At 52.9% G+C, this 27,274-nt stretch overlaps 1 protein-coding gene across 3 annotated transcripts in view; it reads left to right on the top strand.

The window, feature by feature from the left end:
• The window catches only part of Atp2b2 (ATPase plasma membrane Ca2+ transporting 2), a 320,698-nt gene that overhangs the window by 138,241 nt on the left and 155,183 nt on the right, over positions 1-27,274 (top strand). The window contains exon 1 of one of the 3 annotated variants that reach the window (XM_075983150.1): positions 18,687-18,813. The exons of the other annotated variants lie outside the window; for them this stretch is intronic. The gene's annotated coding sequence lies outside the window, so the exon portion shown is untranslated. Of the gene's footprint in view, positions 1-18,686; positions 18,814-27,274 lie in introns of those variants that run through there. 3 annotated transcript variants of the gene reach the window in all.

Here is a 27,274-nt window from a genome sequence, read left to right on the forward strand (position 1 = left end):
TGCAGAGGAAGATGGTACTCTCCCAAGAGGCTTGACCTGCAGAGCCTAGATTGGGGGTTGGCTTTGTCCTCACCCTGGGTTTGGCACTGGGTGTGGGGTCTTCATTGGAGGTCTGTGGTTCTGCACATAGATAGGTAGGACCTACTTTAGCAAACTTGTCTCTACCTCTCCTGCACTGGCCTCACCTGGCCGACAGGGACACAGAGCAGGCAGAGGAAGAAGGGTTGGGTTTACTTTAGGAAGAGGGATCTTAAAACATCTGCCCATAATATACCAGCAGCAAGAGAACGGTCCCTGGGCCTGAATGGCACCCTGCTGAGAATCATCTGTGCATATCTCAGTTCATTTCAACCTCAGCTGATCTGGCAGAAGGTAGTATGGTGCCCATTTCACAGATGAGTAAACCAGAGGAGACCTGTCTGTGTACAGTTGGAAGATGACAGGTGCCAAGCCAGTGATACAGGATGATGCTGGAGACTGCATGGTGACAATAGGGAGTTCTGGGATGGCGGTAAACTGGAGATCCAGTCCTTCAGAGGCATGACATGAATATATGTGTTCAGAGAGGAAACACTCATCTCTGACCAGAACTCGGTTACTGCCTGTGAAATCAGCGTGAGATTCAGCCGTTTTTGGTAGTTGGTACCTCCCATCTGAAATAGCTTGTTTAATTTTTAAATATGCCAGGCACCTGTCGCAGCCACAAGGAGCCTAGGAAGCAAAAGAGATGAAATGTAGGACAATGAGGGTCCCAGGAGCAGACCCGGGCATTAGTAGGTGAAAGAAAGCAATTTCGATGGAATGTGGAGTCTCGTGGATATTAGCATATGGGCGCCGGTTCCTCGTGAGATCTTTGCTTGCTACTGTTAGACATCCATAACGAGGGGAAGTGGGGGCAGGGCCAGCACCTCCATGTCATCTTCACGGTATTGAACAAATTTAACATTGTTCTACAATAACAACAAAGGTGTTTGCAGAAATATGCTCTGCAGGGGCTGACAAGATGGCTCAGTGGTTAAGAGCACTTGCTGCTCTTCCAAAGGACCAAGGTTAGGTTCCCAGAACACGCATAACAGCTCACATGATCCTCTAACTCCAGCTCCAGGGGCTCCAACAGCCTCTTCTGGGCCTCTACAAGCCCAACTACATGCACATCCCAAACACAGGCCACCCCCCAACACACACATATACACTTAATTTAAAATATAAATATGTCTTCTCAATAAATCAACATGCCCCGAGTCTGAATGAGGCTGACAGTTTGCACCCTCTGCTGATGTAACCTCTTCTTTTCACAGAGAGAGAAACTGAGGAGCAGGCAGAGCGTGCACTTGTTCAGGACTGCAGGCCAGAAAGCTGGTCCTTGCCGTAGTTGTGGAGGGTAGAACGGGACAGGGGTCTCCTAATCCACAGGTGTCCCCCACGTTCTCCTTGAAACAAATGGCCAGGCACACCAGCTTCCCTCTGCCTCAGTCTCCTGGGCAGTGGCTTGGAAACCAATTCTCTCTCTGGCCCCAGACACTGTTCTGAAGGTGTATGTCACCTTCCACTCCAGCTGAATTCCCATGTAGTTGCACCCAGGAGCCACTAGAGGCGTCTCTATGTCACTAGGTCCAGGGCAGAGTAGCAGTCAGGACCGCACTTGAGTGTACAGGTGGGTGAAGGAGGATGCCAGCCGAGTGTCTGAGACCACACAGGCACTCCAGGCTGCCAAGAGCACAGTCTTCAATGCTCGGGATCCAGGTTCATACCCCGATTTTACTGCTCTGGCCATGTAACATGGATGAGTTACTTCAAAGCTCTCTGTTTCCTCACCTTCAGATGGGGGAGGGAGGTAGTACATGCACCTTCTTTTATTGCTGAGAAGCCATCAAGAGTTGATGGGTGTGTGGTGTGAGGGAGGAAGGGAGAAGGGGAGGGTGACAATTGTGTGCCATGGAGAGATAAAAACTTGGGCAGAACCATGGGAGTGCCCACCCCAGCAAAGGGCCTGGGGACACCTCCGTTCTTTGGTGTGGCACAGATTTGTAGGAGGCAGGCTTCTGGTATCCACATTCCAATCTTCCCACTTGCTGATCACGTGACCTCAGCAAGTGAGGTAGCCTGTCTGTGCCTCAGTGTCCCTCTCAGTGAATCTAGTATGATACCCAGGGCGCTCACGTCATGAGGGCCCAGGAATCCCATGGTGGGTTAGTAGGTACAAGCTGCCTTGTTGTGTCTGCTGCTTCTAGAACAAGCCCAGGCCAGGTTGGGTGTTCGTTGTGCACATGGGAAGGGGCATCCGTGATCAGGACAGACCGGTCCAGGCAGTGTCAACTCCCCACATCTCATGTCCAGGTAGCTACTCTGCCAGAAACAAGGCTGGAGGGGACCCAGGAGACCAGGCATCCATCTCTGTGGCTTCCTCCTCCTCCCTCAGCCAGCTTCCAGCACGGACAGCCTCAGCATCCTAGAAGAAGCCAGCAGTCTGAATTCCTAGGCACGGTCCTCCAATTTTTCAACATTGGCATTTAATTCAATTTTATTTTAAGCTCCAAGCAAAACAAACAAATGTATTTTAAGCTGCTCTTGCAAATGGGCCGTTTGTGGTTTCTACTCCAGCCTGGCCCTGCCAATTCGCTTTCTTTCATTTTATGTTGTGGCGGAGGAAAAAAGGAAACTGAGGCTCAGCGAGAAATGTCTGCACCTCAGTGCATGTGACAGATTGGTGGAGCCAGCAGGAAGCCTTCTTATCCCCTCTGCCCCACGCAAGCTTCCCCTTTACCAAAGCTCACAGTGGGAGAAGGAGAGAGGACAGTGGAATTTTCCCCTTGGCCCAGAGTTCTGAAGTATGATGTCACAGCACCCAGTGACAGGTGCAGCAGGTATGGAGTGCTAGATAGAGAGGAGGGACACCCACCCCTTTTAGAATCCTAGCAGAGGTTGCAGAACCCCAACCCTAGGGTGACAGGCTGGGAAACAGAATTCCAAGGGTATCCCTAGATCTCACTATATGCCACAGTCAAGGGTGGCCAAGGTAGCCCGCCAGGAAGGAATTGGTAAGTTTGGCTGAAGAGACCGAGGGAAGAAGGGGCAGAAGTTAGGGAGCCATGTGATTGGCAGGTGGGTCCCAGGCAACCTTCCAGTTGCTTTTGCCTTTCATTGAAAAACTAGCACTTGGTTCCCATTTAACCTGCCCTGCTGGCCCTTCCACTTTCTTACCTGTGAGATGGGCACTCAGAGAGTCCTTACCTTGAGGTGAAGATAATATATCACAACATAGGCAGAGGACAAGATGATGGAACTCACCCTGTGTGGTCACTGGCAAGCGCCATCGCAGCAGCCCTTTTGAGAATCTCTGTGCTTCCCTTTTTACAGCTCCCTCCATGCATGTTCATAACCTTCACTTTGAAAACTGGGGAACGCCTCTCATGTGCGGGTTCTAATCTAGACCTTTCCACATCGTCCTTGCCCTCAGAGCAAGCCTGAACCCAGTAGCAGCATCTTTGCCGATGAAGAAACAGATGGTCTAAAGGGGCTAGGAAACACCTGAGGTTACTGCAGATGTAACTCTGGCCTTGATCTCTCTGTGGGAGGAAGCCCGCCCAAGCTGCCGTGGAGTTCTGTTGAACTGTGAACTGACTAGTGGGCAGTACTGGGTTGAGACCTTCTCAGGCTCACTTCTGTTTGGGACTCAGTGTGTTTTGCAAGCAAGAGCTGCGGAGCTAAAGTATTTACGTCTTTTTCTTGGACACGTTCCAGAATTATCTCCTCCCCAGCGCCAATAAGTACAATACTGTCTTCAGCAGAGGCTACCACAAAGCAAGGGGCCTTGCAGCATGATGACCATGAGACAAAAGGGACATTTTTAGACATGACAGCCGCAGGGTGTCAGGTTCTCAGACGGGACCTCAGTCTGGAGACTTAAGAGATGTAGAATAAATTCCGGGTCTTTTAGGTCCTATCTGTGTGACCTTGAGCCAACTGTATAACCTCCCTGGGCCTTCCTGAGAAGGTTGTTATGACGAGAGGGCTAAGCAGTTGAGAAGTGAAGCTTGGATGTGCATAGCATTGGTGAGAACAGAACCACGTCTGAGGCTGGGCTACAGACCTGGAGGTAGACAGGGGCAAAATGGAAGCTTAGTAAGGGCCCCTGGGGAGCTGTTCAGCTGAGGAACCCAGGAAGAGAGCACTGGACAGGGAGGTCCACAGAAGATCCATGCCTGGAACATAAGTGGCTGGGGGCAGGCAAGGGCTCTGCATCTGGGAGGCCTAGCTCGCAGCAGTTACACCACGTGCATCCACCAAGCTGAGCAAAGCCTCTGCGTTCCATCTTCTCTCCACCCCCAGTCCTCCTCATCTTTTACCCCTAGAGACATGTGGGAAAACAGGGGCTGTGCTGCCAGCCACACCTGGGGCTGCTGGGGGAAGCAGAGTGACAGTGGTCTCTGGCACTCAGTGGGGATCCGGAATATGCAGAAAAATGCTGTCATGACAAGCAAGGCTAGTTTCCTAGAGCTGATACTCGAGCTCACCTCCTTTCTCAGGTGGCACAATGCCAATGCTGAAGGTGGACCACCCTGACACTAGAGTTGATTCTGGAACTCCACTCCTGCAACCAAGTGCTTCCCACTAGGTCCCACTGGCCACACTCTGTGAACCAGCCCTCCCCCGAAGAAGGAACAAGCCGTCCCCAAACCACAGCTCCACCAGCCTGAGCTCTGCCTTGCAGACTCAGGCTGTCTAGGGTCTTGGGCAAACCCTCAGTCAGTGTTTGATGAATACTAATGTCTAACAATCCCACATACAGTACAGTTCTGGAAGCTTCCTCCTCCAAACTGGAAACAGGGCCTCCACCGTTTTTATTAGCTTGGTATCATGGGGAATGTCCTCAGCCAGCTACAAGGTCCTCCGAAGATTTATCTACCATGGCCTAGCCTAAGTGCCACCCTCCAGGCCACTACGCTGTGGCCTGGATATATGCAGTAATCTAATATGAACCAAAAAGCAACAACAAAATGAAAACAAACCATAAAGGCCAGCAGAGAGCCCACAGCTTCCCCAGCCAAGTCCAGTTTCTGCAGGACTCGCTTCCCCTAAGCAGCCAGGTTCTTTAACCTGCATTGCCTGGAAAAACAGGGGTCCAATCTTGAATCCAGCCCACACCCTCCTTTGCCACCTGCTCCTCCATGGCTCCACCACCCAGGCCTCTCCCTCTGGGCCTCCAAGCTAATTACAGCCTTCTCTAAATCATTGCAAGAAAAAGCTAATTAAATCAGGGTCGCCCATCAGTTTCCTGGCTAAGGACACGCAGCCCACAGCTTGACACCTCTCTTCTTTGTTCTGGGATGCCTTAGCTTCCTCTGAGATTGAGGTTAGAGTTTAGCTCCCAAGCCTTAGTTAAAAAGATCAGGAAGACAAGACAGTGTACAAATTGCCCTTATATACTAGGTCAGGGTACTGGTGTAGATGTAGGCCCCAGACCCAGAGCTGTGGCTGGATCTGTGTAGACAGGAGATGGATGTAAAGAGAGGAAGTGGATGACAAATGCCTGATAGGATGCCCCCATGTTATGCTGGCACAGGGTGAGCATAGACCTCTGCATTCAGTACCAGTCCTTTTATGCTCAAGCAGAAAGCCCCAGGCCAAGACTCCAACTTCAAAAGAGACTGCTCTTGGCTCGCATGGAGGAAGTGATGTGCCCATGGCTGTTGGATGAACACATGACTGTATCATGCCTTCCACAGAGCTACACAGCGCAAAACCCCAGGCAATAGAAGAGCAGTGTCCTCTTGCCTTCTGTACTTTGGAACTGGAAGTGATCATGGGACAGGTGACTTAAAATCCTCAAGCCAATACCTGAAAAAGGCATGGGGCATGGATGTGGAGAGATGACTCATGGGGTAAGAGCCCTAGCTGCTCTTCCAGAGGACCCAGGCTCAGTTCCCAGCACCCACACAGCAGCACCCACAGCCATTTGTAACTAGAGTTTCAGAGGATATGACGCCCTCTTCTGGCCTCCACAAGCACTACATGCATACCGTGCTTAGATCCAGGAAAACATTCATACACATTAAATAAATAATCTAACAGAAGTTTTAAAGAAAAAGAAAAGAAATATTGGTATGAGAACAAGAAGAGTTTGATGGTTCGGTGGAGCAAGGGACTAAGCCAGCCCCACCATGCCCCCTAGCCATTGTCACTCACTACAGACACTAGATAGTGCCCTTTCCTGGGCCTCTGTGTTCCCTTTGTAAAGAGGGTGCCTGGGCCCCGACTGTGGTAACACCTTGCCCTGCTCTGTGGTCACATCAGCCACATCCCTGGGAACTTCCCTGAAGGGTCTAGACTTTAGGAGTGAGAGCGTCCTCTTTGGGCACAGGAGTGGACCAGGGACGCCATCGCGAGGCTCATCTGTAAAATGAGAACTCATGTACCCACCAGGCTGGGACCATGAGTGGGCACTATCATCTCTTCCCTGCCACCCAGTTATAGATGGTAAGAGCTCAAAAACGCAAAAAACAAGGGAAGTCCACTCACTGAGGAACTAGTTCGTGTGCCAGGTTCAGCCCAGAACCCAGGGAATTGTCTCTGGAGTCAGATTCAAAAGCCATCTGGCTGTGTGAGCTCAGGCAAGCTGTTTAACCTTTCTGTGCTTCAGTTTCTCCCTTTGACTAACAGGTCATTACAAGAAAAAGACAAGCTTACATGGACTGAGTTCTTCAAACTAGGCCCCATGCACAGTCGGTGAACTCAAACCTCAACCATTCCAATTTGAGGATGAGGGTGCCACCCAGTGACATCCCTGATCCATTCTGTCCCACAAAGAGGAGGGTCTAACAATGCCTTCGGGTCAGGGAGGCTCGATGGAAACAGGTCTTTGGCTGGGTGTGATGACGCACCCCTGTGATCCCAGCTCCCGGAAGGAAGCAGCAGGAGGGGCATGAATGCAGAGTCAGCCTGGGCTCCATGGAAAGACCCTGTTTAAGAGGGGCAGGTTCCAAAGCAGGGCTGAGTCTCCCTCTGAGGCATAAGTGGTATGGGGAGGTGCTATAAATACGAGAGGCGAGGGGCTTTCTAACTAGGCCAAGAATGTGTGTTAGCCATTGAGGTCAGGACGCCGTGGTGGTTAGAAAAAGCTTCTAGGGAGCTGCTATCCCTGAGTGCAGAGGTAGCCAAGACCTGAGGCTGGGGAGGGAGACTGCGCCAGGGTGATCCCAAACTCCCCTCATGCCCGGAGCTATCCCCCGTACAGTGGCAGTCCCTAGGAGAGCCTCCAGTCCCTTCTAGCCTCTGAAAAATCTCTCCACAGCCTCGATCAGCTCTAGAAACCCACTCTCCAGCCAGGGTCTCAGCCAAAGTTCCCAAGGGACAGACAGGATGCCATCCGATCCGTGAACAGTGTACCTGTCCTGTTTTGCTAACAGTGTACCACACTAGTTAAGCAAGGTTTGTGGTAAAACAGTCATCCCCCAAGATCTGAAAGGGGTGGCTTCAGGGACCCCCATGGCTGCTGAAACCACAGTGAAATTTTGCAAGTGGTAGCAGCCTCGTGGAGCCTCCACACACCCTCCCCACACTTCAGATGGATTCTCCTATGACTTATAACACCCAAGACATCCATCTGTCGTGGAAATAATTCCCAGCACAGATGCATCTCTTAAGCTATTCCAATCACATTTGGTTGACTTGGAGGTGTGGGAATCCGAGGATACAAAAGGCCAGCCACACTGGGTTTCAATAAAGGAATTGTTTCGAAGACAAATGTTAAATCACACACTGTGTCAGTCGGCTTTCTGCCACTGTTGCAAAATACTTCACACAATCACCTTGTTGGGCAGAAAAGTTTGGGGCTCATGGTTTTGGAGGTTCCAGCCTGTGATGGAATGGCCATTTGCTTCGGGCACACCTCTGTGAGGGCAAAATCTTCGCTGCCAGGCAGTGAAAGGAAATGGGGGAGGGACACATGCCCTCCAGGAATCTCCTACAAGCCCCCACTTCCTATGTGGTTTGCCACCATCCAGTAGTGACACCTTGAAAACCAAGCCTGTGGGGCCATGAACTATCATAAGACTGAATATCCTGTAGGGTGGAAACCTCACTGCTGATGTTTGGGGGTTCTGCTGTGGAGTGGTGCCCTCTCTAGGTGCCTTCTGTGAGTGCCGCCCCACCCCACATACCCTTCTTCTTCTTGTGCCTGCTGCTGGTCATTCCCTCCCCTCCTCCAGTGTGCACTGCCCCATGACGTCATCATGGACTACAGGGCTTTGTTTGGTTAGTGGGTTTGGTCTTGGTTTTCGATGCTGCAATCAACAAAAGTTGGGCATATAACCCAGGGCCCTGGGTATTTCACCAGCGCTCTCCCACTGAGCCACAACCCAGCCATAACAGTGATCGGTCTCTCTACCCCCACCCAACTGCCACATCACAAAGCAAGCCTTGGGGCCCCCTGAGTCCTGCCCAGTAGGCCCTACTTGCAGTCAAAAGCAGGCGAGGAGGGGATACCCTATCGCTCTGGAGACAGGTGGCCAGGTCCCTGTATAAAAACGGACAGCAATCTTTCTTTCCTGCTGGTCTTGAGAACTCTTTGAGTTCACGCCACCTGATACATTCTGAGCTGTCACCAGCGCTCCATGTATCGTGGCTCTGAGTGTCACCACTGTCATTACCAGGGCCCAAGGGACATTCCTAGTGTGAGCCCCAGGCTTGCAGCCCACGTTTCTTCCTGGCATTCTTAAACTCCTCCATGGCCATGGTCACGGCCAAGGTGAGGAAAGTGATGGCCATTGGCCATGTGAAACAGGTAGGTGGGAGGAGGTCTGCCTTCACGGAAGAAGACATGGTCCTGCCCCCTGTAGCTGCCTCAGGTAGGCGGAGCCCGCATGCCCTTTTGTCAATTGCTATTTTTAGCAGAGCAGGCAAGGAGCAACAGAACCCTGCACGGGAGCTGACTATAAATGACATTCCTGTGGTGGTGATTTTGTGTGTGTGTGTGTGTGTGTGTGTGTGTGTGTGTGTGTGTGTGTGTTTCCCCAAACATCTTAAATTGTCTGTAGAATGTAGCCTTGCCCTTCAATGTAGCCCAGCAGCCCTCCGAGTGACTTCATCCCAAACCCAGCTGGCAGATCTCTCAAGGGGATCTCCGTGCAGTTCTACAAAAATGCAAACTCTTCACTCATATTTTAGAGGTTTTTATATCCATGTATTTTGCGTGTGTGTGTGTGTGTGTGTGTGTGTGTGTGTGTGTGTGTGTGTGTGTGTATAAGCCAAAGCAACTTACTTGCAGGAGTCAGTTCCTTCCATGTGGTTCCCAGGGGCTGAACTTGTGTTCAACATCATGTTTGGCAGCGAGTGCCCTTACCACTCTGCCATCTAGCCAGCTCTAACCTCCACAGTGGTCAGGAGAAGTGAGACCTGTGGGCAGAATTCACAAGAGCCCATAAACGGCACCATCTCCCTGTTACACCCTGCCCCATGGACGGCACCATCTTCCTGTTACACCCTGCCCCATAAACGGCACCATCTCCCTGTTACACCCCTGCTCTGAGAGGCAGCAGCCTTCGGCCAGTGCCACACAGGAAGATTCCAGAACAGAACTTATTCCAGGACTCCAGGGCCAGCAGGCTTGTGGACCATAGGAGAGGAACCGAGGCGTGGAGAGACCAAGACAGTTTGTGTCTCATGTGGTCAAACATTGGAGAATTTAGAGAAGGGACCCTCAGTGCTCCAGAGGCTTTGGGTACAGAGGCAAAGCAAGAAAGGGGGAGAGAAGGAGAGCGAGGTCTTCACTAGCCAACCTTGAGTGGTCTCTCATTGGTGTTGCCTGGAACCCTTGGACAGAGCAGAGTGGCAACCATCAGGAAGCAATGTGCCGAGTCCTCCAGTTGCCACCAGAGCCCAAGGCTGGGGCAAATGAAAAGGACCAGTGGAGAAAATGGCCAGCCCCGGTTACCATGCACGGCTGGTACCTGTGCCCAGGCAGCTCTTGGGAAACTAGATGCCATCCTTGTAGGGTTCACTGTCACCTGGACAGGGTCTAAGTTGCCAGTGAGGTCACAGGCAGGCACCGCAAGCAATTCCAGGACTCCACGGGGCAAGGTTGCCTCCAAGTCACACCGTGCAAGGTACAGGTGCTTGCGCCCCAGAGAAGGGTCTTATGGGTAATTTCACAAAGAAGTTTGTGCTTGCCACACCTAACAGGAACAATATTCTAGGCCTTGTCTCAGTTCATTCCCAAGATAGACTAAGATGGATGTTCCTGTCACATGACTGATAAAGAAATAGGGCTCAGAGAGGTAGAGTGATTTTCCCAGGGCCACACAGCCAACGCATGGCAGAGTTCATATTTGAGCTGAGCTCTGCACAAACCAATAATGATGCTCTAGGTTAGACCTCTCGGCCTCAAGCCAGCACTGTTCTAGGAACTGGGTTGGGATTAGGTGCTCCTTAGGGGCTGATGTGTTGGTTCTTCTATGGGGCTGTATCTCAGTGCTTTAGCCAAGTCGTGAAAGAGATGCTTTCCAGCTATGTGGTTCTAGGGTGCCTGAGGTACCCCAGGAGAAGGAAGGGGGAAATTCTTCCTACAAAGGCACCCCTCAGCATCTCCCCAAGATTTCCAGACTTCCTCCTTTCTTTCCTTCTTTGTCATCTATAAGCTCTACTTCCAGAAGACAGTACCCATACCATTAAGCATATAGTAGGTGCTTAATTAATGCTGAAGCGCAAAGCAGTGCCCACTTCGGATTCTTTCTAATTTGGTTTCCAATCAAAGTCCAGCTGTCATATGAGTTGAAGATGTTACCTTGGCAGAGTAGAGATGAAGGAGACACAAGCTGAATTTTTCTAAGCACCTATTATATACCACATGTATACACATGGCTTACTCATGCCTTCTGGAGTGCCATTAACCCCAAGCATTGCTTCCACTTGGCTGATGTAAGAACTGAAATTCAAACTAGCTCAGCAACCATCTCTCAGCCACCCAGACCTAAGCAGCAGAGATGGGGTTCAGTTACAATCACCTTGACCCCTAACCCTGCTCCTCTGTGCCCCCAAGAATGGCACAGTACCTTGTTCCTATTAGACATGCCCTTCCATGTTCTCCTTCTATTGAGTTTTTGTCAGGGGAATGCCAGGTCATGGGGACTGGGGGATAAAGTCAGACTGTCATAGATGCCCCTGAGTCTGTCCTATCCTGGTGACTGCTGGTACAGTGTTCTTTCCTGACTCGCTGTGGGCTGGTGGTGACAGCAGCCTGCACTCAGGCAGACTGTTGGTGAGCCACAGCTAGTGAAGATGAACTCCAAGCAAGGTGACCTCACAGGGTGATTAGATTTCTTCATGGGCCAGAAGACCCCATCACTGGCTTTGTGGTGCATGTCGTAAGGGAAGCAGCCCCTGCTTGGCCTCAGACTGTGAGCGGGGAAGACTGGGCTGGGTGGAGGGCAGGGCAGTGTGTCCATGTGAACCAGCTCAAGACAGCTCTCAGGAGGAATTCCCAGCAGCCTCTGGGGAGGATGTATAAGGCCTAGCTTAAAGAAATCAGTCAAGTCCATCAGTATCACCCAGATCAGCTATCAAGGGCAGCCAGTTCATGATCCCAGCTCTGGCTCTCACCCTGCCTTTTCCTCTCATTCCTCCCTGCTCCCCAAGGCTACTTGCAGAAGTTCCTAGCAAGAGGCAAACCTCCCCAAGACCATTAACAGGGAGACAAAGAGTTACTAAGCTGCATCCCATCTACGCCTAGCAGCTGGGCAGGTTTGCGCTAGTGCTCTCTGAGCCTCTGTCTGATCATCTGTGAAATGGGGTGATACATTGCCTTGAAGGGCCCAGGGAGGCTTTCAATGCATCCTCGTGTGAGAAGGTCCTAGGGTAACCTGGGCGTACAGTCATTCTTCCAACCAGGCCACCTCTTAGTCACACTAAGCAACAGTCCTGGCTTCCCTGAGACTGGTATCAGCAGTGCCACCCAGGGCCAGTCCAGACCCTGTTGGGGGACATTGTGCCCTGACTAGTGAGTCTTACTCTCAACTCAATTCCTATCCCCTGTCAGGTCTCCTACAGTCTGTCCTCCTCCACACTCTGGGCATGGTCACTGGTGTTTCTGACGTTCTCCATTGGCTCACTGAGAAGCTAGCAGGGTTGAATGTGAGGCGATGGCCAGGAAGAGAGCAGGTTCATACGAACCGCAGCCTCAGTTTTCTCTGGGAGCCTTCCCAGGATACGGACAGGCATCTGTAGAGCGGCCACACGGCCACCCCATGCCATTGCTCTCCCCTGCAGTCCTTCAGCCCTCCTTTCCCGTTTCTCAGAATTGCAGGTGCTTTCCAGCCTCAGGACCTTCGCACAGTCTACTCCTGTTACCTGGCACACCCAGCCCCCTGCTCAGCCTCTAGATCCTGCTTAGTCACAGCCCTGCAGGGAAGCCACTGAGTCCATCTGCCCTCACCAAGAGGTTCTGATGCCCTGTGAGCACTCTATGCCCTGTCTCACTCTCCCATGGGTGTACGCTGAGGTTCTCCATTCTCCCGTGTTCTCCATATCTGGCAATTTTCTAGCAACTGGGAAGCAGGTACTGATGGATACTGAGTCTGTGAGCTTGGAGATGTGGGAACTGTGTGGAAGTGTACTCGTCATTTGGAAAGAAATCTGTCCGGAGTCAAACATCACTCCAGGAGCATGGGTGGGACCAGGTCAGTTCCAGCCCTGTGCTCTTAGTGCCCACTTGGGCTCCCTGATCATCTTAGGGTACCATGGAGATCTGAGAGACAAATGAGCTCCCTAGAAGTGCCCAGAAGATCTGAATAGCAGGGAAGGGCTGTAATGGCTGGGGTCAGCCCCAGAATGAGCCTATGGACCCAGCTATAGAATGGAAGACTCCCAGAAGGGCCTAATTTCTGGTTCTGATTCCATCTATGGAACCCTGGGTTTGGGGTCCCTACACTCTACCCAGATTCTCCATCAGTAAAACGACATCGTACTCTATACACTGGGGGTGCTGTGCATGTGGGTAAGTGTGTGCATGTGAGCGTGTGTGTGTGTGTGTGTACGCACGTATGTTTCTGTAGTGTGTATGGAAGCATGCATGTTAGCACTAGGGAAAGTGCCAAAGAGGTCACTATGCAACAACCATGCAACACAGACACCAGAGAGGATGCCCTCTGCCCTGATTTCTCACCTGTGCACCCCCAACACTCAGAAGTTGGCTCCACTCATATCACCTGCTACCCCCTCTACCTTGCCCTCTCCTGGGAACCCCAGTCCCTCCCAGGTCCCACAGCCTCCACAGTGTAGGAGAGCAGAGAGATTCCAGTGCTGTGTTCCAATCACCCACCCTGTGCCACACAGCCGTGAGCCAGCCACACACCCTCTCTGGGCTTGCTTCCTACCTCCAGGTTGAGAACTGATAGTACCACATACTCCTTGGATATTGATGAGCAATGAGTGACAATTGGTGTGTTGCAAGCCAACAAGGAGGGGCCTGACAAATGTCCAGTTCCCTTACTTCTCCTCCTGCTATCCCGGACTTGTCACCTCCACCCTGTCTGTCCCCGCCTTCCTGCTCTTCTCCCTTCAGGAGAACTGAAGTCCACACACACTCAAGTAACTGGAGACCCCAACACAAAGCCTTCTATTCAGTGAGAACTGAAGGCTTGATTGGCTGACCCACGCAAAGAAATGACTTCATGATCTGTTGCGTGTGGCTGATGCGACTTTTGAGGATAAGAGCTCTAGCCTCCTGTCCCAGTTAAGGCCTCTCCAGACAGGGGCGCTCAAGTGAAGGTGGGGGTTTTCCTCTATCCCTTCTAAGCTTAGCATACCGAGGGAACTCCACTCATTGGCAAACTTCCTACACTAGAAGCCCCAGTTCAAAGAACATTTCCAGAGCCACCAAGAAAGGCAAACACAGACCTGTTCCAGGGATTGCATTTTCATTCAACAAACTTGCGCTGACTGTTTAGATCAATAGATATTGAGGCTTTGTGTCCATTGCCAGGAATGGCATGGGAAAATGAGATCCAGGTTCCTGTCCCCAGGAGTACATCCGCATGATGAACACATATGCATAGGAAGGTCAGCTGATGGAGCAGGGAATTCTGGGAGGCGCTCAGGAAGGACGGGCTGCTGGAGAGGACTCCTGAAGGCTGAGGAGGAGTTCTCCAGGCAGGAGGTGGGAAGCAGGGTGTGGAATCAGAAGGTAACTGGAGTGTCAGAGCAGGGCTGCAGGGGTGGGCAGGTAGAGTTTTCAGAACAGGTAGAGACCAAGGTCATCAAGGTCACAAGGCAGAGTGGATGGCAGGGAACTGGCTGTGCACACTGGCAAGATGGTGCCAGCCTGAGGGGAGCACGAAGGAGGTTGTTTCTGGCCTGAGATGCTTCACCCATGCAGTCCTCGGGGTCCTCCATCCCCAGCTGTGCGGTACTCGCCCCTGCGACCTTGGTTCCGTGACTCTGTAAGCTCCAAGTCCAGGAGGTCTGGGATTCCCCTCTCAGAGGTCAATCAGGTCACAGACACACATCTGCCACGGACGTGGGAGGCAGGGCTGACAACTTCAGCCTGTGACCAGATCCCTTCCCATAACCACCAGTGAGGTCCACGGGCTGGGTTTGCCTGAGCAGTGCTTTTTGGGTCCCAGTGTCTCCAGTCTCTGTGATTTTGACTCACTGATCTAGCCCACTCTGCCTCAGTTTCCTTCTCTGTAACTTAGAACTACAGTGAGGCCTCAGCTCTCAGGGTTTCACAACAGGGGCGTTGCGTCGAAGGCCTGATGGGGACTAGGTTGTCACCAGCCGTGTGTGACAGCCACTGGCCATCACCAGCAGTCAGAAACATTCCCTCCCGTGGAGGAATCTAGAAGCAAAAACCAGGATCTGGGGGCTCAGGTGGGAGCCCAGCTTCCCTCCTACAGGGGTATCGAAGAATGTCCTCTGCCAGGAAAGGAGGATGGAAGAGACCCAAGATGTCACATTTTCATGGGACATTTTTCAGGGAACTCCAAGCCCTGTGTCCAGTCTGTTACTAATGCCTGCCATTGTCCCCTTGACTAACACTGCTACCCTGTAGCTGGTGCGGCTCTGGCGATAAGCCAGCGGAGACCCAGAAAGGTTGAGTCGCTTGCCCAAGGTCGCCTCAAAGGCAAAGGATTGAGCTAGTTTTGAAACTCGGGTCTGAAGGCCAGCTTCACAGTCAGCAGGCTGTAGGGGTTTGGGGCTAGTTCTATGAGAACAGAGTGGGTGTGGGCCCCAGTGCAACTGAGGGGGATCTCAGAAGAACCAGGCCATGTGGGCTCTTGGGTACACATTCTGATCCACTCAGAGGCGTCAACTGCAGAGCCCCTGGCTGTTGCCTCAGACTTAGGAGGCCTCTGGTAAGATCAGAAGACAAGGCCTAGGACCCCAGTGGTACACATCTGGGCTCTGGCTTGCTTCTGTCTTCTGCCTCTACTTGTTGGGTCCCCAGATCTGCAGGGCTCCATTTTCTCTTCTGTAAAATGGGAAGGGGCCCACATAGAGTTGTAGAGGTCATAGAAAGGAACAGAAGGGGTTTGGGAAGGAGCTTCTCTCCTAGGATACAGACAGATGCTCTTGGTGACAGTGGCCATGTGCCTTAAGGGTACCTCCTATCTCTCCATGGAAAGCCAGTGACACAGGCCGGAGGCCACTGGCTTCTGACTCCAGCAGACTGATCTTGACAAAGTGGCTTTCTCCTTTCATCCCTGGCCCTGGTCCTAAGCTCTTCCTCGGTGTTGCTAACTAAACCCAGGAGTCACCAGTTGCTCTCCTGCCCTTCCGAAGCCTCACCCCTGCCCTGTCCCTGACCCTCAGACCAGATCCACCATAAGCAAGCTCAGGCTGGATGAAAAACTGCTGGTGACCCTCCCAGCTGGCCACCTGCCTATGTGCCCTATTCCCCACAGGTAGCCCTGATCTGTCACGTCCAACCTCTTCAGGATTGCAACATACATGCCTTGTTTGTCTGATTGCCCAATGCCCCAACTTGCCCAGACCCCTGGCCCTGAACATAACCTGGAAGAGCAACACAGTGACCTAGAAGTAGCCCCGGCCAAAAGAGGAGGCCCAAGGTCCATGGCTGGGTCAGGCAGATGTCCCTGGCCACCTCCCACCCTCAAGGACATCATTAGGCAAAGCATTCCTAGCCTTTCCCTTTGAGTCCCACCCTGAACCACTGTACTGTGGGAAGTCCAGTTCCCCGGGGTCTTGCTGGGTCTGGTACTTGGTGGGTCAAAATCACACAGCAGTGACTCAGTCAGGACTTTATTGCATCTATAACATGCTGGCACCTAGTATATGGGGCCCTAGGGAGCCACCCAATGCAGACACAGCCCAATGAGAGGAACAGACCTGTAGACCGTCACAGCATGGTATGGTCAAAGATGAGACTGAGGTGAGCTGAGTATGTGAAAGTAGTAGGGGTGTCTGGAAAAGGAGAAGATGAATATGGCTTTGCAGGATGAGCGCAATTTCATGGACCCAGAAGCCACTGGGATACAGACTCAGAGACAGACGGACCCGGGGCCTGGCTCGCAAGGAGACGGCTATCTGGGTTCATTTCTGTCGGATGCTAGTTTTAGACTCTAAGAAGCAAAATCTGAAACTGATTGAATGTTGGAGCTCTTGGTATCTGTGAGTGAAGCCAACATGTCTCCATGGTCTCACTGGGCAGGCTGGACTCAGTCCTTCAAAGGAAATGAGTACCTGGGCCCCTGCCAGGCACCCCCACTATTACCTGTAGGCAACCTGGACTTGGGCCTGAAGACCTCAGTCACAGGGACAGTTTATCTAGACAACTGTGTAGCTTTACCCTGACAACCACATCCAGGCTTCTCCTCTAAATCTTCACAGTAGCCCCCAGGGTTCAAGGCCCTGTGGTTTCCTGATCTGCAAGTGACTCTGTGCCCAACACAGGAAGGGACATAGTGGGGAAATGGGTGACTCCCAGCTCCCACTCTCTGGGTTCACTCCAGACACAGACATGATGGCAGACTCCTGCACACACAGTCAGCTGGCCAAGGCTTCTCACCTGCTGCCCTGTAGGCCCACCTCCCTGAGCCAAGGTCCAGGGGTTTCTCTAGGCCTTGGTGGGGGCAGGGTGGCCTCTAGCCTCCCAGCCTGGCCCTTGGTCATAAGGACAGTGCTGACTGGGAATTTATATGACCACTAGAATGCCCCCAGGAAGGGTGGGGTTAAAGAGAAGCAGAGATGATGCTGGTTTTTTTGGGGGGAGAGGGGGCATGGGCAAGAGTCCCTCTGATGGGGCCCGAGGCTCTCCAGTGTCAACCCCAGAAAGGGGTCATCCCCGAGTCACATTCTTGTTCCACGGACAATTACCAGGCCTGGACATCCTCAGCGTCTGGGCACCCCCACCTCTGTACAGGCTCACACATGCAGACCGCTGCTTGGCCTGGGTAGGTGGGGCCCTATGATCAGTCTGGGGGTTTGAAGATCAGTGCTGCTGGTGGTGGTATGACCTTGCTCTGGGGCCCTGCCTTGGGCTCTGCTCTGGCTCTCTTCCTCCTCAGCCCCTCTCTGCGTGGCGGGTTCTGATTTTGGTGCAGTGCAGACTTTTCAGCTTAACGAGACAAATTGATATTCCGTGCCAGCCGGGGATGGAGCAGCAACAGGACGCTCAGAAAGGCGGGTGGCTCCTAGGTGGGCAGAAGTGGGGGTGGGGAAGGAGGCAGCTTTTGTCTGGAACTGGCTCAAGGGGCACACCCCCCTTGTCCCGCCCTTCCTGCACCCACACAGGCTGACAGATGTTCCAACACACTGGCCTTGAAGGTCTTTCTATAGGCCATACCCTCTTTCCAGCAGGATGCCACTCCTGGGGTGTGTAGAGGCATGACCATAGTGTGTGGGGGTACCTCAGCCAGTGAGGAAAGTGAAGGGAAAACTCATCCAATGAGACCCCCTCAGCTGGCTGCTAGGGTACTAATCCCCCTAGTATTACAGTCCAGGTCTGTTTGGAATTAAGAGTCCACAGGTCTGCTCTGAGAGGAGCTGAAACAGGAGGAAGTGAGCAGCTGGATAGGGGAGTCCGTTCCTGCAGACTCCAAAATGGAATCACTCTGGAGTCCCTAGAAGTGGTTAGCCACCAGTGGGGTCACCCCCAACTCACATCACAGATACCTTGGCCGATAGTGGAAATGTGGTAACACTCCAGCGGAGAAATGGCCTCTTCAAGGGTTCTCCTAATTCAACCCATCCCCACCTTGGGGCAGGTAGGCACACCCAGGCACCGTGTGGGGCTGCAAAGGGGTGTGGGTGACAGCGGGCAGCTGACTGGGGAGTCTGCTCCACTGACCCTGTCACCATATGCGCATTTAGGTGTTCCCACTTTGTGCGGTCTTTGCTCCCAGGTATAGAGGCATTCTGTCAGTATCTGGGGAGGCTGAAACCCCCACCCTATCTAACAAAGTAGGAAGTGACTTGGGGAAGGCTTGTGAAAACAGTGCCTCCTCCTTTGCTCTCACCAACCCCTGATCGTCCGGGGCTGGGTCCTGACCCTCCCCTCCTCGTGCCCTTGACACAGCCTCCAGCGAGAGGGGAGCTGGCCTCTTCCTGGGGTTCTGCGGGCGACCGCCGATGCGTCCCACGGGAGTGATGCCCGGCACCGCGCTCCCGGACGCAGGGTGGTTTGGTCCGCGCTCGAGCCCCTCCCCCGGCGGCCGCGCCCCCCCAGCCTCAGGCGCGATGGTACAGTCTGCTCAGGGACCGGGCGCGCGGGCTGGGCTCCGCGCGGCGCCAGCTGCCGCACCGCGATTACGGACTGCCCGCCTGGAACCCGAGCCGATCGCTGGCGATTGCCTTAGCCAAGTAAGTAACCGGCATCTCTCCCCTCACCCAAGCTTGAGAAAATAAAAAATAAAGGCGCCCGGTCCTGCTCTCCCCTTCCTCCCTCACCTATTTGATTTGATTTGATTTGATTTGATTGCATTTGCCGTTTTTTCCCCCTAGTGCTGATGGTGGCGGCGGGAAGAGGGGGGTGGTGGGAGCTTGACTTGTTTATCTGAAGGCAGCTGGGGATGCTTGGGATCCCTGGCTGAGGGACAGTCCAGGGTGAGGGGCTGGGTGGGGGCTCGGGACAGGAGCAGGGAGTACCGTAGAAGGGGATGCAGGGTCTCAGGTGGATGCTGGTGGCCTCCAGATGGCATATGCCCCCAAGATGTTATGCAAGGGCTAGTGGTGGCAGCCGGTCTGCAGAAACACCAGTCTCCTCTTGATCCTGGCCTCTGGAAGACATAGAGTACTGGAAGGTGTCCCAGGAAAGAGCCAAGGGGAGGCTCTTGTGGAGGGTCCCTTTGATGATGAACCGCTGTGTACAGGGATCCACTGGCTGAGGAGAGCGAGGCATGTGGTGACAGGGATGTGTCCCAAGTCCCCTCGATGGCAGGCAGGGGCAGGAGTGGGTGGGCAGGCCATTTTGCAGCAGTCATGCTAGATGGATGGAGGAGTTGGCACTTTCAGCCCGAAAGCCCAGCTCCTCACTAGACTACTAGTCTAGATGGCCCCTCTGAGCACCGAGACACCTGGGGCTCCTCCCTGCCTCCCTGAAGGATCCGGACCTTCTAGGGTGGGCAGGTACTGACAGCCACCCCCTTTGAGCCAAGTAGCTGACCTCTGCTCCACATACTGAGTGGTGAGGGGACCCTGCAGCTGGCCGACCCCCATCAGGGAAGCCCCCCCCCCTCCTTAGAGGCTGAGCCTGGCTCGACCTTCAGAAGGGTAAGGGAGTAGGCCGGCCACCAGCAGAGCCGAGAGTAGAGGGTCTTATTGTGACGCTGAGTCCCAGCAGTATGGAAGGGGCTCCCCTCCACTGGGCATGGCTCTCTACATCACTAGGAGGAGCAGAGCTGACGTTGGGGGCATTTCCCAGAGCGGCGGTTGCCATCCGGAGAAATTCTCTTTTGACGTGTGCAGTAGGAGGGGGCTTGGAGCACAGGCCTTGGAGCTTGGGGCTTCCGCCTGGTAACTTCCTTGAAGGGGCAGTGGCAAAGAGGGGCTGCGGTCTGGGGAGTCCGCAGGGGAAGAGGGACTAGGGGAGGATGCTAATGCCTCCCATTTAGCTACCTTCACAACCCAGTCCATTTGCATGAGGGTGCATGCATGTGCACAGATTCACTCCAGTGTCCGTGGGCCAATACAGAACCCATGAGTAGTGCGTCATGCATGTTCATATCATAAATGTAAACACAAAATGCCTATACTGACAGATGCACCATAGCCCCTGCACACACACCGCACATCCCTGGCTTCCTAGGACCCTGTGCTGAATGCAGCATGAATACTCAAGCGGGTGTAACCTGCCCCCACATGCGTGCAGCCCTTGCACACACAGGGACCTGCAGCAGCTACAATAATGTACTCTCTACCCATGTGAGAGCTGCCCCAGGAGCGCAGGTGACAGATGCTCGACACTGGAATGCCTGTCAACACAGCACCCTGGAATGTCCCCACAGGTGAATGTCAGTGCCACATGTAAGACAACAGTGAACATTGCTGCTGCACCTCTGCAGACACGGGGTTATCCTTTCAGCTTCCAGAAGCAAAGGTGGCCCTATGAGCTCTGGGAAGAGGCCCCCTGGGGGACTGACTGTGAGGCCAGAAGGACACTGGATCCTGAGTGGCCACCTAAGCTTCCTGAAGGCCCGAGGGGCGGGTCAGTCCACGTTCCTGGGGAACTGTGATTGGACTGAACAAGACCATCTGTGGTGATTGATGGTCTGCAGAGAAGGCTGCCTGGAGTTGGAAAGGAGACAGAGGAGGGGGTGGGTGCAGCTGCTGCCCATTGGTCAGACCACCAGCAGCCCAGAAAGCCCATCAGCCCTTTCTGGAGCCAGGAAGCCAGCCCACTGGTGTGTGGCCTCTGAGAGCTGTGTCCCGGGGATTCCTTCAGTAGCCTCTAAATCCTCTGGTTAAGGGCAGAAAAGCTACCTATGATTTAGTGTGCAGAGTGAGAGACACCCACCCCTCCACAGCCTGCCCCCGCTCCCCTCACCCAGCCTTAATGGGAACCTTAACAAATGTTATGCCAGCTAGCATCCACCGAGCTCTTTGCCCCATAAACATTGCTTTGGTGCAACTATCCTAGTGTCCCCACATCTCAGGTGGGAAACAAGAAGCTACCACCCTAGGTCACACAGCTAGAGCCTACTGGCACTTCCTTTTGAGCTCCTAGCCCCTCGGGTATGAGGTCAGGCCCAGTTGGAGCGCCACAGGACAGACATCCAACAGGGGTGGCTTCCTGTCTGCTGTGTCAGGAGCTTGGAAGGCCCTGCTGGCCTCTGTCAGATCTCACAAAAGAAGCAACAGTGGCCCGTGTGGACTCTGACTGTCCCCATGTGTTGCCTTCAGGTTGAAAGGAGGAGCGCCTCCCACTCCGCTCCTGGCTACCTGTGTGACCTTGGCTGCACTACTGCAGCTCTCTGTCCTGAGTCTCCTCACCTGTGGCCACGATGCCTGCCCCACCGAATCCTGCAGCTGGCTGAGAGCTGGGGCACTGTCATGGGGTGTGTGCAAAGAAACAGTTGGCATCAGGATCTGCAGACAGGATAAGGGCCAAGTCCAAGGTCAGAGGAAGAGAGAAAGGGAGGAAGGGAGAGTAGGGGCTACAGGCTCCCTTGCCTTGGTGGCCAGAGATGAAGTGGGAGAAGTCCCAAGCCTTGTCCCTTCATGCTTTAGAAGGTCTGGGCTACTGTTCCAAGTGCTTCACAATTTAACCCTTTCCCCCCCAGGAGCTCAAGGGGACTTGGAGAAGGTTTAGGGAAGCTAGGTGGACCTGGATGTCATCTTGCAAACAGGTCTTGGGAAAAATGGCCCCTCCTTTCTTAAATCTTGTTTCTCTCTAATTGGGGGTGAGGTGGGGGTTAAAGTAAACTATAGGGGATTTTTAGCTATTATATGACCAGCTTATAGGATGTATAGGGTCAAGATCGGGAACCTGAAAGTGCAGAACGCGGCTCCTCCCATCGTCCTCAACTCCCAGCTGAGTGTCACAGGCTCACATGTTGTAGAGATGGTCAGATTCCCCCACCCTTACCCTTACCTAGAGCACCTAGATCAGTGTGGGAGGCAGGGTGCCTCTCCTGCTTAGAATCTGGGTACCTGGCCCACCCTGCTCTTCCTCGAGACCAGAATCGAATCGTAAACCTGAAAAGGTTCTTCTTCTCCTCCCTCTTCTCCTCCTCCGCCTCCTTCCTCTTCTTCTTTCTCTTCTTCCTCCTCTTCTTCTTCCTCCCCCTTTTTATTCTTCTCCTCCTTCTCCTCCTTCTTTGTCTTTCTTCTTCTTATTCCTGGTGGGAGCCTTAGATGAGGGAGTAGTAAGGGAGAAAGCCCCTGGGCAGGGACAGCTAAGTGTCTGCTATGACCCTCATGAAGAGCTGACAGCAAAACAGGGGTGTTAGCAGGTGCTACCAGGTTTCAGGCAGGAGGACAGAACCAACAGAGGAAGGACAGCGCCCACTTAGCCGGCTCATGTGAGGGACACTAAAGGGACACAAGGAGCCGGGAGAGAGTGTGGAACAGATGAAGGTGGAATCACAGAGGATGGCGGGGAAGCCCTACCACCACTGCCACCGCTACTCAGGAGTGCCCCAGGCTAGCAGCTTTGTGTCAGGGCGAGTTGTGCACATGTGTGCACTGCCCAGGTCTACTGTGTGTGTGCTCATAATAGGAACGGATGACCCTGTGTGCAGCAAGCTGAGGACCTGCCCTGGCAAGGGTGCTGAGGCTGCCCCTGGTGTACAGTAGGGAACTCTGCAATGGAGGTCTGGCAGAGTTTTAAGGCCCCACGAGCATCACACATGAGCTGGGAACGTCTACAAGGCAGAACTGCACACATGGCCAAGGACCATGGTGGTGAATGTGGGAAGGCCAGATGGCAAGGCATGGACAGGACAGAGGTCCCCTAAGATGAAGGGGAAGTCTCGGCCTGTGGGTCAGATAAGCTGGGTTACCCTGGCCACTGGACCCTGTTCCATGAGTGGCAGTGAACTTCAGTGCCTTTCATTTTGGCTGGTATCTAGTGGTCTCAAACTGATCCCTTGTGAATGGCCACCAGAGGACAGGGCCAAGATGTGTCGAGTGGTCTGCTGGATTGATGGTGGAGACTACAGTGGTCAATTGTAGCCACTTTCTCTGCGGCCATCACAAATTTCTACAAACTGTGTAGCTTAAAAAACAGAAAGGTATTGCTATGGCCTGGAGGGCAGAATTCTGACGTGAGGTTTGCCCAGTTGGCGCCTCCTGGAGGTGGCCAGGGAGAATCTGTCCCCGCTTATCCCCTAGCTTGGAGACCTGTGGCTGGTCTCTGCCTCTGTCTTCAGGCTCCTTCTTCGCCATGCCTGGTGTCTCCTAGGAAGATGCTTGCTCTGTGATTAGGGCCTACGAGTTGTAACAAACACGATGAAGAGATCCTGGTATGTTCTGAGGACACAGCTGGACCTGGGTATTTATTGAATGTTTATAGCTTCTAGGAGCTGGTTTCTCCATCATTCTCAACCATTTTATAGCTAAAAGAAGCAAGGGCAGAGAGGTTAAGATGGTCCCCAAGTCACAGCAAGTGAAAAAGAACTGGGGTTTGAACCCACATCTTCTCTTCTCCATATTTTCAGAGCTCTGCTTGGGCCCGTAGCTAGGATTCCAAGTGCCCATGGCTCCTGGGCCCCAGGGGTGCTGCTCATACCTGCCTTAACCATGAGAGGCCAGCATGAGGAAGTGTGCCGAGAGCCACGGTCCCTTCCTAAGAAGCCCCACTACCCCATGTCCTTATCCTTGCGGGATCATAGTCATGACAACACACCGGTCCCCTTGTGAGGAACTATGCTGTGTCCTCAGTATTTGGTAAACATTTCTTCATTTTGCTGTGTGGGAGGGGATTGTTTCTGGCAAGTCACATCTTAGGGAGTTGACTCTAGCATTCAGCTGCATGTAGTGACACTAGTGGCTTGTATTCAATTTGTACCTCTGTAAAGTGGGCACAGTACCAGTGTTCATCTTCCTTATGGTGGGGGCGGCTGTGGGGGGGGGCGAGAGTATTCAAGTCAAGTGCTCACTGTGGCACAGTCCAGGTTGAGCCTCAACACATTCGTCGGCTGTCAACTGTCTGTTGCAGTTGGCCCTCTAGGGACATGAGTTTCCACATCTGTGGATTCACAACAGCTGCCTAAGAAATGCTCAGTGGGCTTGGGAGACAGCTCAGTCAGTGAAACGCCCGCTGTGCAAGCATGAGGACCTGAGTTCAAATCTCCACCCGCCCCATAAAAGCTGGGCGTGGTCGTTCACAGGTACCCTTAGCTCCAGGGAAACAGAGACAGGCTGGGGAGCTTGCTGCCTGGCCAGTCTATCACATGGGTGACTTGGGTTTGGTGAGAGACCTTGTCTCGAAAGATAAGATAGAGAATAATAGTGTAAGATTCCCAATGTTGATATCCAGCTTCCATGTGCATGTGCACAAGTGCATACGCCTACACACATGACACACACGCATGTACACACACCATACATTACATGCACACACAGAAAATATTCAAGAAAAATCTTATTTCTACACTGAACATCCCAGACATTTTTCCTGTTTTTCCCCTAAATAACAAGTGTAAGGCTTGTCTGTGTGGGGCTGACTATTACACGTCCCCTGGAGATGATTTTAAGTTTATGAGAGTGTAAAAACCCAGAGGACTCTCCCCTGTGATCCCAGCACTGAGGAGGAGGAGGTAAAAGGATTGGGAGGTTAAGGTCATCCTTTGCTGCATACCTTGGACTACATGTCACCCTGTCTCAACAAACAAATGACAGCCACAATCAAAAAAGATCCATGAGAGGATGTTCCTAGATTATATGCAATACTGTGGTGCTACGAGAAGAGCCAAGTGTCTGGAGATTGTAGGTTTGCAGGGAGGTTCCTGAGGCCCAGAACCTCAGTTTCTCAAGGTTGCTCAGTTCTTCCTTTGTTGTGTGAGGGTGTGGTGAGGTGCTGTATGGAAGCACTCTGCGGAGTTTCCATGGCACCAGAGAGCTTTAAATATAAACCCCAAGCCAGTATCGACTGCTGGGTGGCCTTGGGCCAGGAGCTTGGCTTCTCTGAGCTCAGCGTTCTGATCTATGAAAGTGGGATTGATTTCAGTTATCAACTAGGAATGTGTCTGGATGGGGTCCTGCTCGTACCTGGGCACACTGATGGTGACCCCAGAAGGTCAGTCCCAGCCCAAGGAGGGAAGTTCTTGGTTTAAAAGGATCCTGCAGCCAGCCTCCTGTGCTTTTGGTGTTGTGGCAGAGCCTGTAGGAGGAGCCACAGTGAATGACCCCATTTTGGGAGAAGCAGCACAAAGGAGGAAGCATGTGTCCCCTGTGCCACCTTAGAAAGCAGGGTTTATAAGAAGGCTTGTCCCTGCTGTTGGTACCACTCTAAGGGGCTGTCTGGCTGCCCCACCTGGCTGTCAAGGACACTTGGGACCAGAGCTGAAGGGTGGAGGGCTGAAGGGTCTGCTGGTGATCTTGGGGAGCATCCAGCCTTCCCTGACCTTCTCAAGCTTTCATGGGGCAGGGTGCAACCCTCATGGCCTGGTAGGTAGCACCATGGTTAGAAATAAAAGCTAGACTCTGGCTGCTTGGCATCAAACCCGGACTTAGTCACACTGGCTGTGTGGCCTCCATCTGTTTCTGAGCTTCCACAACTGTGACCTGGGCAGTAAAGTGTCCCCTGTGCCATGGTGTCATACAGACAGATGATCTCTCAGATGTCACTCTGACATTTTGGCACATTGAGGGAGGGGGAGCGTGGTTCTCCTAGCCACTTTAGCTTTCTTAAACAGCTTAATATTGTTATAGTTTAGATTTAGCAAAATCCAGGGAACAAGAAGAAAGACTTGGCAGGGGGCCACCAGGTTATGGGGACAAAGGAGCCTCCATCTACCACTCCCCCAGGAGCCCCTGTTTCCCAAAAGCTCGAGTGCTCACCCCTCAGAACTGCTGTTGGAATGCCTGCATGCAGCTGGTGCTTAATAAATGCCAGCTCAAAACAGCAAGCAGCACAGTCCAGGGAGGACTGGAAAGCATGTGCTCGGAGATTCCAGTGCCTGCCCCTCTGCTTCTCTCCTGTGTAATTTGCTACAAATCCCATAACTTGTCTCTGCCTTAACTCGCCTGTCTTTGAAATAGGGATAACAGAAGCCTCCGACTCAAAAAAATGAGGATTAATCAAATACAAGTGAAGTAATTAGGTAGATGTGCCAGCAACTGTTACGTCATGAGCATCTAGCGAATTCCTTCTGACCCCATAAATAATAGCAAAAGTAAACACGGTTAACAAAGTAACAGCCATCAGGAATCCCTAAGGCTCCAGATGTTGCTTTGCTGGGGTTGTGTAACTGGCCTTCCCTGTCCAGGCACGGGCTAGTGTGGACCCTTTGTGATAGGGTCTGGGGTTCTATGAGTCTTACAGAGAAAGGAGTTTGGTATGAAAGGAAGGGAGGCATTGTTGGTCCAGATTGCATTAGGCAAGGAGGACGCTCATCAGACAGGGTTTCCCTGCCTGTCTGCTACACCAGGGGAAGCAGCAGATCTGGGCTACACACCCTGCCCCAGGTCAGCAGAGCCTACTGACCACCCTGTCCTTTCCCAGTGGGCTCCTGGCCTCATGGAGGCTGCCAGCAGCTGCTGCAGAACGACAGGCAGAACTCTCTCCTGGAGAGATCAGAAGCCCTGGGCAGCCTATTTAGCTGCCAGGCAGGGATGAGCCACCAGGTGGCTGAGGGAGGGGGATGCTGCAGAGACCTGGGAATGGAGTGGCCTGGCATTAACGGACACTCCGGACAAGTCCTTATCTAGATATTAGTTTCTTATTTTTGAAACAAAGACTTGGACTCAGATGGCTTCAAAATTCTCAAGTTCGAAGTCACTCAGATGTTTCTAAGAGCCAAGGTCATGGGAAGGGGCTGGTGGGAGGAAAGGAGCTGGCATCTGTGCAGGGAAGGCACGCCCATCACTATGTCCCTCTCATGGGACTTGGCTGGAGACATCACTCAGCAGAAAGGGGCCAATGCAGGGAGGTGTGGGGGCAGGACAGGGCAGCAGATATATGAACCTTTAGCTTGAACCTCAGCCTCGTCTTTGGGGGGCTCTGGAACATAACCTGCACCCCAGGATGTCTCCAGACCTTTGGCTAGTATAGTGGCCCTCAGTGTCTTGTATGGGAACAGTTGTGGATGTGACTGCTCTCTGAGCACCAAGATGTGAAGTGTGAGCATGCACTGGAATGACTACCTGCTCCCAGTTTGGG

This window comes from Microtus pennsylvanicus, chromosome 8 (assembly GCF_037038515.1).
Source record: "Microtus pennsylvanicus isolate mMicPen1 chromosome 8, mMicPen1.hap1, whole genome shotgun sequence".
In the NCBI taxonomy this organism is placed as follows: Eukaryota; Metazoa; Chordata; class Mammalia; order Rodentia; family Cricetidae; genus Microtus; species Microtus pennsylvanicus.